The sequence below is a fragment of the Arachis ipaensis genome, chromosome B6, assembly GCF_059453495.1.
Source record: "Arachis ipaensis isolate K30076 ecotype BB chromosome B6, ASM5945349v1, whole genome shotgun sequence".
Lineage (NCBI taxonomy): Eukaryota > Viridiplantae > Streptophyta > Magnoliopsida > Fabales > Fabaceae > Arachis > Arachis ipaensis.
The window spans coordinates 7123857-7134660 of NC_142441.1; positions in this window are offsets into that span (position 1 = coordinate 7123857).

Consider the following 10804-nt stretch of genomic DNA (forward strand, 5'->3'; position numbering starts at 1 on the left):
TAAACCTTTTGGTCTTCGCTTTATGGTCCCCCGAATCCAACATGCTTCGGGTGAAGCAATTACGCGGAGGACGGCGTTCCAATCGAACTCACGGTCGGCGCATGCTGTCAAGACTTCTTGATAGGCATCATATCCATCTGCTAATGGCCCAATCCCAAGGACTCCTTGGATGGCTTCCACTGTGATTGACACTTGCTTCCGGTGCACAAAGATTGATGTGAGAAGGGGTGAGTGGTAATTGGTGTAGAATTCCACCACCCACGATAAGTTGACCTCCTTGGGTTGCCTCAAGAGGAACCTCCATTGCCTCCGGTCAATGTGTGGCATCACTATCGGAGTGAGGTGAGCCGGTAGGACCAGAAGGGGCTCCGAGTGATAATTCCTTTCAATCATCCTTGAGTAAACAAGTTCGCAGTAGCGGTTAGGGAACTTGTTCGGATCCTTCGGAGGGTTGTCCTTCTCTAGAACATCAACGGGGCCCTTAGCCTTCTTTAGGAGTGGCTTGGCCGTTAGTTCCTGGCGTGCGCTATTGGATGCTGGCTTCTTCGGGGCCTTCCCGTTGCTCTTTTTGACGACCATCCTGTGATAGTAAGGAAAGGAGATAACATCAAACCCAAAGAAGCGTAATTGAATGTGATTATGAAAATGAGAAATTGTGCCTTAAGAATATGGGTATCCTTATTACATGACAGCTGCAACATGTAACGAAGATAACATGTGATGAGCAAGGCAAATCATTGGCATGTGGTATAGGGGTAGTGTAGGCATGCACAGAGAAGGCATGAGAAGCATACACCCTCAAATACCAAAAGTGGGAAGCAGTTTATGAAATGGTGAGTGGGTGGATTGTAGAATGTGAAGGTGCACCCAAAAGTGACTAGTTAAGAAGCAATGAGTCATAATGAGTTCAAAAAGTGTCATGTATGCATTTCTTTAAACACTTGGGGTGCATCCTTTAGTAGTATGTAAATAGATGGGGGGAAGCAATGTAACAGTCCACAAACCAACATTAATCACTACAATGCACAGTGGTTATAAGAAAATTATGCAACACATCTCATCCATCAATGCAAGAGAAGTTATGACACAAGTGCCCATGAAGAGTTAAATGGAAAAGGAGCTAAAAACACACCCCAAAGAAATGAGGGGCTCAAAAGAGGGGGGAAGAAAAGACTACCTAGAAGAGAATAAAATTAACTGACTAAGAAGCAAAAGAGAGAAGTAGAGTAAGAGGGGAGCCTAGTATAGTACCTCGAGAGAGATGGAAAAGGGGTATGGGGGAAAGGTTGTGGATTGGAATGATGGAGAATGGAGGGGGGCAATGTAGGGGCCACCGGAGGTAGTGGTCGCCGGAGGTGGTTGTTTGTGATGGTAGGGGGTGATTTGGGAGGAAAGGTAGTAGTAGGTAAATGGGTAGTAGAGGAGGTAAGAAGAAAAAAGGGGAAGAAGAATGAAGGGGGCAAGTGTGCTCCCCATTATATTGATGTCGGTCATCCACGCGGGCGCGAACGGGGTGCGCTAGCGCAAGGAAGCGGGGCGGAGCGATGGCGTGCACGCGCACGGTGCGCGCGGGCGGCACTGTGATTATGCCCCAGGCTTGAGGTGGGCTTGGGGTTGGCTTAACTCTCTGGAATATGTACCAGGAGTGCACAGGGGGTGATCGGCGCGCGCGCGGCATGGGCGCGTGCGCGTGCCTCGCGTTGTGGGCATGTGGGCGCGTTGGCGCCTAGTGCGCGCACGCGTCAGAGGTGGTGGGCTGGTGGCTTAGTGCAGGCGCGAGAGTGGCCTAACTCTCTGGAATATGTACCAGGAGTGCACAGGGGCGATCGGCGCGCGCGCGAGGTGTGCTAGCGCGTCGATCTGAGGATTTGTCAGGGGGTGCGTACGCGCCCTGTGCGCGCACGCGTAAGCGGCCTGTGCCTCAGGCATGGTGCGGGCGTGAGAGTGGCACTCTCTGGAATATGTATGGAGGGGTACTTCGTACAATCCGCGCACATCGCGCGTCCGCGTGGGTTGTCGAAAATGCTTCATGGGCGCGTGCGCGTGAGGTGCGCGCTCGCGCAAAAGGGTGCCTTCTTCAAATTTGCATGTTCTCGCACTACCTTCAGCATTCCAACCCTCCAAACAACCATTTTAGGCACTATAGAAGGATGTATTGACATGATAAAGGACCAAATGAACTCTACAAATGAAACAAAATTTGAAACGAAATCTAACTACAACTTCACCGATCACCTAGCTACCAAACATGAAGTCAAGTAGTAAACAAGTATCAATCAAAGAAGAATTCGATGGTTATGTACAAATGGTAGATCTTACCATGGTGGGGTATCTCCCACCTAGCACTTTTGTTTACCGTCCTTAAGTTGGACGTCCATTAGCTTAAAGTTCTTGTTCAAGAGATGCATCCCTCAAGAGGAACACTTCAAATTCCTTGGAGTTCTTTCTTTGCTCACCATGGTACAATTTGAGACGGTGCCCATTCACCTTGAAAATGTCCAGACTTGATGGGTGGCACAAGTGATAGACCCCGTAAGGTTCTACTTTCTCTATTTGGTAAGGTCCGTCCCATCTTGATCTAAGCTTTCCGGGTAGTAATCTCAACCTCGAGTTGTAAAGGAGCACTAGGTCACCGGGTCCAAATTCCCTTCTCCTAATGTTCTTGTCATGAATGGCTTTCATCTTCTCCTTGTAGAGTCTAGAATTGTCATAGGCTTCTAATCTCAAGCATTCAAATTCCGCCTTTGAAGCTTTCTCTCTACTCCGGCTCCACCCAAATTCATATTGCATTCCTTTATGGCCCAATAAGCTTTGTGTTCGATTTCTACCGGTAGATGGCATACTTTACCATATACAAGTCTAAAAGGGCTCATGCCAATGGGTGTTTTATAAGCCGTTCGATATGCCCAAAGTGCATCGGAGAGTTTGGTGCTCCAATCTTTCCTATTCGGCTTCACAATCCTTTCCAACACATGTTTAATTTCCCGGTTAGACACCTCGGCTTGGCCGTTTGTCTGAGGGTGGTAGGCCGTGGCGACTTTGTGTATGATGCCATACTTTCTCATGAGGCCGTCCATTTTTTTGTTGCAAAAATGGGATCCTTGATCACTTATGATTGCTCTTGGGGAGCCAAAACGACAAATGATATTATTCCTCACAAAAGAATAAACAACATGGGCATCATCCGTTCGGGTGGGGATTGCCTCCACCCATTTTGACACATAATCGACGGCTAACAAGATGTAGAAAAAGCCATTAGAATTTGGAAATGGTCCCATGAAGTCGATTCCCCATACATCAAAGATTTCACAAAAAAGCATATTTTGTTGAGGGATTTCGTCCTTTTTAGAAATATTTCCAAACCGAATGCATTGGGAACAAGAATTGCAATAGAGGGAAGAATCTTTGAGAAGGGTTGGCCACCAAAATCCGCAATCAAGGACCTTTCTTGCCGTTCTTTGGGGGCCGTAGTGGCCACCTCCTTCGGAAGAATGGCAAGCGTCTAAGATTGCTTAGAATTCGGTTTGAGGTATGCACCGTCGCACTATTTGGTCCGCTCCACACCTCCACAAATAGGGATCGTCCCAAACATAGTATTTGGATTCGCTTTTCAGCTTGTCCTTTTGATGTTTGTTGAGATTGGGAGGGAAGGTGCGTGAAACCAAGTAGTTTGCTATCGGGGCATACCAAGGGACCACTTCCGAGATTGCGTGCAAACTATCTAGAGGGAAGGAGTCATTGATAGGAGTGGTGTCACTTTTTGTGTGTTCAAGGCGACTCAGATGGTCCGCCACTAAGTTTTGCGAACCACTCCTATCCTTGATTTCCAAGTCAAATTCTTGTAATAAAAGCACCCAACGAATTAATCTCGGTTTTGATTCCTTTTTGGCCAACAAATACTTTAGTGCCGCGTGATCCGAGAACACTACTACCTTAGAACCAAGAAGATAGGCTCGAAACTTGTCCAGAGCAAAAACAATAGCTAGGAGTTCCTTCTCGGTAGTAGTGTAGTTGGATTGGGCTCCGTCTAATGTTTTTGAAGCATAAGCTATGACATAGGGAGTCTTACCCTCGCGTTGTGCTAACGCGGCCCCTATCGCATAATTCGAAGCATCACACATGATTTCAAATGGTTGAGCCCAATTCGGTCCTCGCACAATAGGAGCTTGTGTCAATGCCACTTTAAGTTTGTCATATGCTTCCATACATTCCTTGCTTAGCTCAAATTCAGTGTCCTTTTGCAGTAGCCGAGAGAGAGGTAGGGCTACCTTGCTAAAGTCTTTGATGAATCTCCGGTAGAATCCTGCATGTCCAAGAAAAGAGCAGACTTCCCTCTCGGAGGAGGGGTAAGGTAAACTAGATATGACATTTATTTTTGCCAGATCTACGGAGATGCCTTCTTTTGAAACTATGTGCCCCAAAACAATGCCTTGTTTGACCATGAAATGACACTTTTCAAAATTTAGGACAAGGTTTGTTTTGGTGCATCTCTCTAAGACTTTTTCAAGGTTACCTAAGCAATGATCAAATGAATCACCGTACACGCTAAAGTCGTCCATGAAGACTTCCATACATTGCTCTAGAAAGTCCGCAAATAGGCTCATCATGCATCTTTGAAACGTTGCCGGCGCGTTGCATAGGCCAAATGGCATACGTTTGTAAGCATACGTTCCAAAGGGGCAAGTAAATGTTGTTTTTTCTTGGTCCTCTAGAGCAATGTGTATTTGGAAGTATCCGGAGTAACCATCAAGAAAGCAATAATATGATTTACCGGCTAGTCGATCAAGCATTTGATCGATGAACGGTAGTGGAAAGTGGTCCTTCCTTGTGGCCGCATTCAACCTCCGGTAGTCTATACATACTCTCCAAGAATTTTGCACTCTTGTTGCTATAAGTTCACCGCTTTCATTTTTGATTGTGGTCACCCCGGATTTCTTTGGCACCACTTGGACCGGGCTTACCCACTCGCTATCCGAGATAGGATAGATGATGTTCGCTTCAAGTAGCCGAGTGACCTCTTTTTTTACCACCTCAAGAATGGTTGGACTAAGTCTCCTTTGAGGTTGTCGGACCGGTCTTGCTCCTTCTTCAAGGAATATGCGGTGCTCACATACTTGGGGGCTTATTCCCACTAGATCCGCCAAACTCCACCCGATTGCCCTTTTATTTTTTCTCAATACCTCTAGCAACTTTTCTTCTTGTTGAGGAGTTAGCTCTTGTGCGATTATCACGGGGAGCTTTTGGGCTTCATCAAGATATGAGTACCTTAGGTGGGGGGGGGTAATGGCTTCAATTCCATCTTTTTGTCATGATTTGATGTTTGAGTTTCCGGATGGTTTGTATGGTGTGTGGTGTTTAATTTGCTTGGATCTTCATTTGCTTCTCCAATCATGTACTTCTCATCTAACTTTGCAAGGTGCACTTCGGCAACAATGTTGTCAATTGGGTCACACCGGAATAGAGAGTGATTTTCCGGTGGATGCTTCATTGCTTCTTCTAGGATAAAACTTACGACTCTCCCATCTATCTCAAATGAGTATGTTCCCGAGTAAGCATCTAGCTTAAATCTAGAAGTTCTCAAAAATGGTCTTCCAAGTAAGATGGATGATGCTCTCTCGGTTTCACTTGATGGCATTTCAAGGACGTAGAAGTCAATCGGAAATACCAACCCTTTGATATTCACCAATACATCTTCCGCGACACCCGTCATGGTTATTATGCTTTTATCCGCTAGGACAAATCTCGCCGTTGACCTTTTTAGTGGTGGTAACTTCAATACCCGGTAGACGGAGAGAGGCATGATGCTAACACATGCTCCGAGGTCACACATACAATCTACGAATTGAACTCCATTGACGGTGCAAGTGACCATGCAAGGGCCCGGATCATCACATTTCTCGGGCAATGCTCCCATTAAAGCGGAAATATAACTCCCCAATGGGATGGTTTCCAATTCAAGAATTCTATCCTTGTTCATGCATAGATCTTTAAGGAATTTTGCATATCTAGGAACTTGATGGATAGCGTCAAAGAGGGGGATGGTTACCTCGACTTTCTTGAAAATTTCTACCATTTTGGGGTCGAGTTCTATGCGCTTCCTAGCTTTCTTCGCAAGTGTTGGAAATGGGAGTGGTTGAGCAATTTCTTCTTCCAAGGTTCTCTTGGTCTTGGGAGTCTCTTTTGTTGGTTGAGTTTCATCCTCAACTATGACTTGTGGTGTCTCCTCTTCCACTACCTCTTCTATATCTATTCTCTCCTCCTCTTGGGTGATTGTGATGGGCTTTGAATCCTTTTCTCCCTTCTCTTTTAATTGTGTTCCGGATCTCAAGGTGATGGCATTGATGCCCCCCTTAGGATTGGGTTGAGGTTGAGAGGGAATGACGCTTTGGATTGGGGGTTGAGGAGTGGGATTTGATGATGTGTCCATTCGTGCAAGAAGAGCTTGTAGTGTAGAGGTGAGGCCGGTGAGACCGGAAGCAAGTGTGTTTTGTAGTTCTTTTTGGCCTTGGATGATGGTCCGGAGTGTTTCATCTTGGTTGGAGGGGGCGGTTGGATATGTGAGTTGAGGAGCTTGTGATTGGTTGGGTGGTGGTCTTTGATGTGGTGGTTGGTATGTTTGGTAGTTTCTTTGTGGGTTTTGTTGGTTGTATGGTGGCCGGTTTTGTGAATTGTTGTTCCATCTTTGACCTCCTCCATTGTTGTTGTTGTCCCTATTTCCTTGTTGATGATTGTCTCTCCAATTTTGATTGTGGTACCCACTCCCTTGATTGTAGCTTCCTCCTTGAAAGGTTGCCCTTGGTTAGGATTACCGCCTTGGTTGTACCCTTGATATGGGCGGTCATAGAAATTGTGGGTAGCCGCCAAAGTGTTGTCCTCTTGAAGGCTTGGGCACTCGTCCGTGTAGTGGGAATAGCAAGAACAAATACCACACACTTTTTGAGGGACCAATTGTTGGTTGTGTTGTTGAGGGGATGGAGAATGTTGTTGATATGGTTGAGGTTGAGGTTGTTGTAGTTGTTATTGGCTCAATTGGAGTTGCCTCAAGACGGATGTCATTTCGCTCAAGGATTTGGTTAGAGCGGTGGTTTCACTACTAGTGGATACCTCATTCACGGTTCTTGGGCGGTTGACTCTTTGTCTCATATGTTGATTGGATTCGGCTAAATCAATGATGAGTTGCCATGCCTCTTCTGCTGTTTTATATTTAGACAAAGAACCATTGCTAGAGGTGTCTAAGAGGGTTCTATCTTGTTCTCGCATCCCTTGACATATGTATCCAAGCAATACTTGAGTGTCAAGCATGTGATTAGGGCATGCGTCTAGTAGCTTACGAAACCGTTCCCAATACTCGTACAGTGGTTCCGTTTCACCTTGTACAATACAAGACATTTCCTTCCTTAGCCTATCCATCTTCTCCGGGGGCCAAGAATTTATCCAAGAATCCTCGTCTAAGCAAGTCCCAATCGGAGGTGACTTCACTAGATAAAGTGTAGAACCATTCTTTAGCCTTGTCCTCAAGAGAAAAAGGGAAAGCGAACAACCATATAGCGACTTCATCGGACCCTTCCCGTCTAGTTGTTGAGCATATACGATGGAAGTCTTTGAGATGTCGGATAGGGTCTTGTGCGGGAAGCCCATAAAATTTGGGTAGGAGGTTGATCAAAGCGGTCTTGAGTTCAAAGTTTGCATTCAAATTGGGGTGAGTTACATGAAGGGGTTGAAGGACATAATCCGGTGCACCCGCTTCCTTGATAGTAACTCTCCTTGGAGCATCCATGGCGTTAGCACCTAAAACAAAAAGAGAATTATTAGTGATTTTGATGGGAGAATGATTATTGCCTTCGTTGAGTGACGGTTCAATGTTCACTTTTAGTAAGGTGGTTGAGGTGGTGAAAACCTCTTCACCTTGTCCAAACCTTAACCGCTTCCGAGCTTGTCTAATGTGAAACAAACTTCGTTCTATTTCCGGATCAAAGGGGACTAAGATCGGATTCGGTTGTGAACGCGTCATGCAATGAAGGGGAAGTGAAATTCATGGTGACAATGAAGGGTTGGTCACTTGGACAAAGAATCACAAAAAGATGCAACTATATGCATGCACACATAACTACTCTAAGCAATAACATGGCACACTAAGCAAAATTCCCCGGCAACGGCGCCATTTTGATAAACGAAATTTGTCATGCCGATATAGAATTCAATAATGGATATAATCGTGAGTATAGTCTAATCAACATTCAAACTTCGCATCAAACAATCCTACAATCTATAACCGAGAGTACTAGTCCCCCGAGTCGTCCTCCCTTGGAATTGCTAGAGCATGCATCTTATTGATTAGGAAGCCTTGTTGTGGTTCTTTTGAAGGTTTAGCAAAATCAATGACAAACAAGCAATCAATTTTTAGAAGACTTGGCCTAGGGTTGGCATTAGAAATTCTATCATTATAGTCCCTTCAATGATGACAACAATTAGGCCTTGCTTCATTTAGTCAACCCCTAGGTATAGAGGAAAGTCAAATGAGAATAACTAACTTGAGTCACAAGTCCTAGTTTTCACCTTAGAGAAATCTAGCTTTAGTGCACTCCAAGTCAATTAGCAATTTCTAATTCCAAATCAACAATTGACATAAACTATTCAACTCTTTCTAATGACCCAAACCCTATGCCAAGTAAGAAACTTTTACTCCATAACTAATGTTGGCATTTTATCAAACAATTGATGAGCAAGGATAAAAGGCATAGTAAAAATGAGAAGGAAGTAGAATTGAAAGTGCTTCAACATAAGGAACTAACAACAATTAACAAAGAACAACAATGGAAATGAACTTCTCAAGAAATTGGAAAAAATTCAAAACTACAAAGTTGAATCTAGGATCTATGAGGATGGAGCAATTACAAGCACTAATAGAAATTGGAGAAGAAGATCTATAACATGAACAAGTAAATTAAGAATTGCAATGGATCTCACCAATGTGATGGAAAATTCAGAAAATGGATGAAGATGAACCCTCATGAGAGCTTAGAATCTCCCTCTCTCTCTCTACCCAAGAGTGTAACTAAAAAAATGCAAAAAAAAAATCTAGAACCATCTAAAAATGAGCCAAAAGTCCTTAACCCTTCAACCCTTGGTCTTCTTAAGCTCTTCCCGCCAAGGCACTTCCCCCAAGATGAGATCTCCAACTGTCTCCACGCCTAGGTCACGTGACGTCTAAAAAAATCATGTTCGAGCATCGGCGCGCACACGCAAAGCACGCGTGCGCGCCACTGGGGCATCTTGCAATGTGAGCGGAGGCGCAGCGTACGCGTGCGCGCCCATGGGGGTTGTGGCCTAGCCGCTACACAAGCCGGCTCGTGGCTTGGCTCCTAGCTGCGCAATCCACGCGGGTGCGCCAAGTACGCGCACGCGCCCTTGCTGAAGTTTCCAAAGCTCAATTTCTCATGCTCCTTTCCTTCGCGCCCATTCTCCTTCCCTCTTCCGGTTCATCCCTGCCCTATATTCTGAAACCACTTAACACACAGGTCACGGCATCGAATGGCACCAAGAGAAGATTAGAAATGTATCTAATTTAGTGCAAAATAAGCATGTTTTCATCCATGAGGCAAAAGTTAGGAAAGGAACACAAAGTATTGTATTTTCATATGAAAAGCGTGTGGAATCATTGATAAAACCCCTGAAATCGATACAAGATAAACCCTCAAAATGGGGTTTATCACAAACCTGTATAAGATGTCTCTGGTAAAGGTTGTGAGATGGATTGGAGACTTGCGAGTCGAGGCAGACGTCGGATTATCTGACTGGAGCAATGGGGAGTGGGTACCTACAAAGACACTTCGACGCTCAAGTCAGAATGGAGCTAAGAGGTATAGGGTGTGAGGAATGAATGAGTACCTGAGGGGGCCTAGGGATCCCCTTTATATAGGCGATGGTAATTATCTTATCTTGTCTTATTTGGTTAAGATAAGGGAGGTATTTGAATTTGATTGTTGGTTAGAAGCTCTAGTGGGCCGGTTTTGGGCCTTCTAAAAGGGCGAAGCGGGTCGGACCCGGGTAACCGGGTTCGGGGACCATTCCGGGTGTAGGATCCGTGGGCTAGATCCGTAACAGTTGCCCCCGGAGTGAGAGAGTGAGGGTGCTCGGTCTCATCACTGGAGAAACCTTTTCCTCGCCGTTGTGGTTTGGCAAGGAGATCGTTATTTGGTTTTTCCAGTCAAGGTCGAGGATTTGGGGAGTTCCTAGTCGTTTCATGCTCAGGCGAGGAGCGCGTTGTTTGGGCGTCTCATCACATACCGGGTTTGATGACCGTTCCGAAGAAGGGCCCGGAGATCGGGTCTAGAACAATTGCCCGCAGAGCATGAGAGTATGCTTTCTTGGTCTCAATGCTAAGTCATTAGAGAGTCTGATTCTCTGTAGTTCAGAAAACTGTGAGGGACCTGGAAAAGGCGTAACGTCATCCTGCACCAATTGGTAGGATGTTGGTCTGTCTGGCTTTCCGCGAGTTAGAAGACCGTCAGCTCATACTTGTTTTGTGTGGCGTTTTTTGGGCCGTTATTGTGACCTTATTTTAAACCTCTTGGTGGGCCGATTTCAAGACTTTGTTTATTTAGCTTATTTGTATTTCCGTTTTGTTGGCTTTGCGGGTGACCGATTCACGAGTCACTATTTTTGTTATTTGGATATCCATTTTGTTATTTGGATATCCATTTTATTGGCTTCGGGGTGATCAATTCCCGGGTAGCCGTTTGCTTATTTGGATATCTGTTTTATTATTTGGATATCCATTTTGTTAGCCTCGGGGTGATCGATC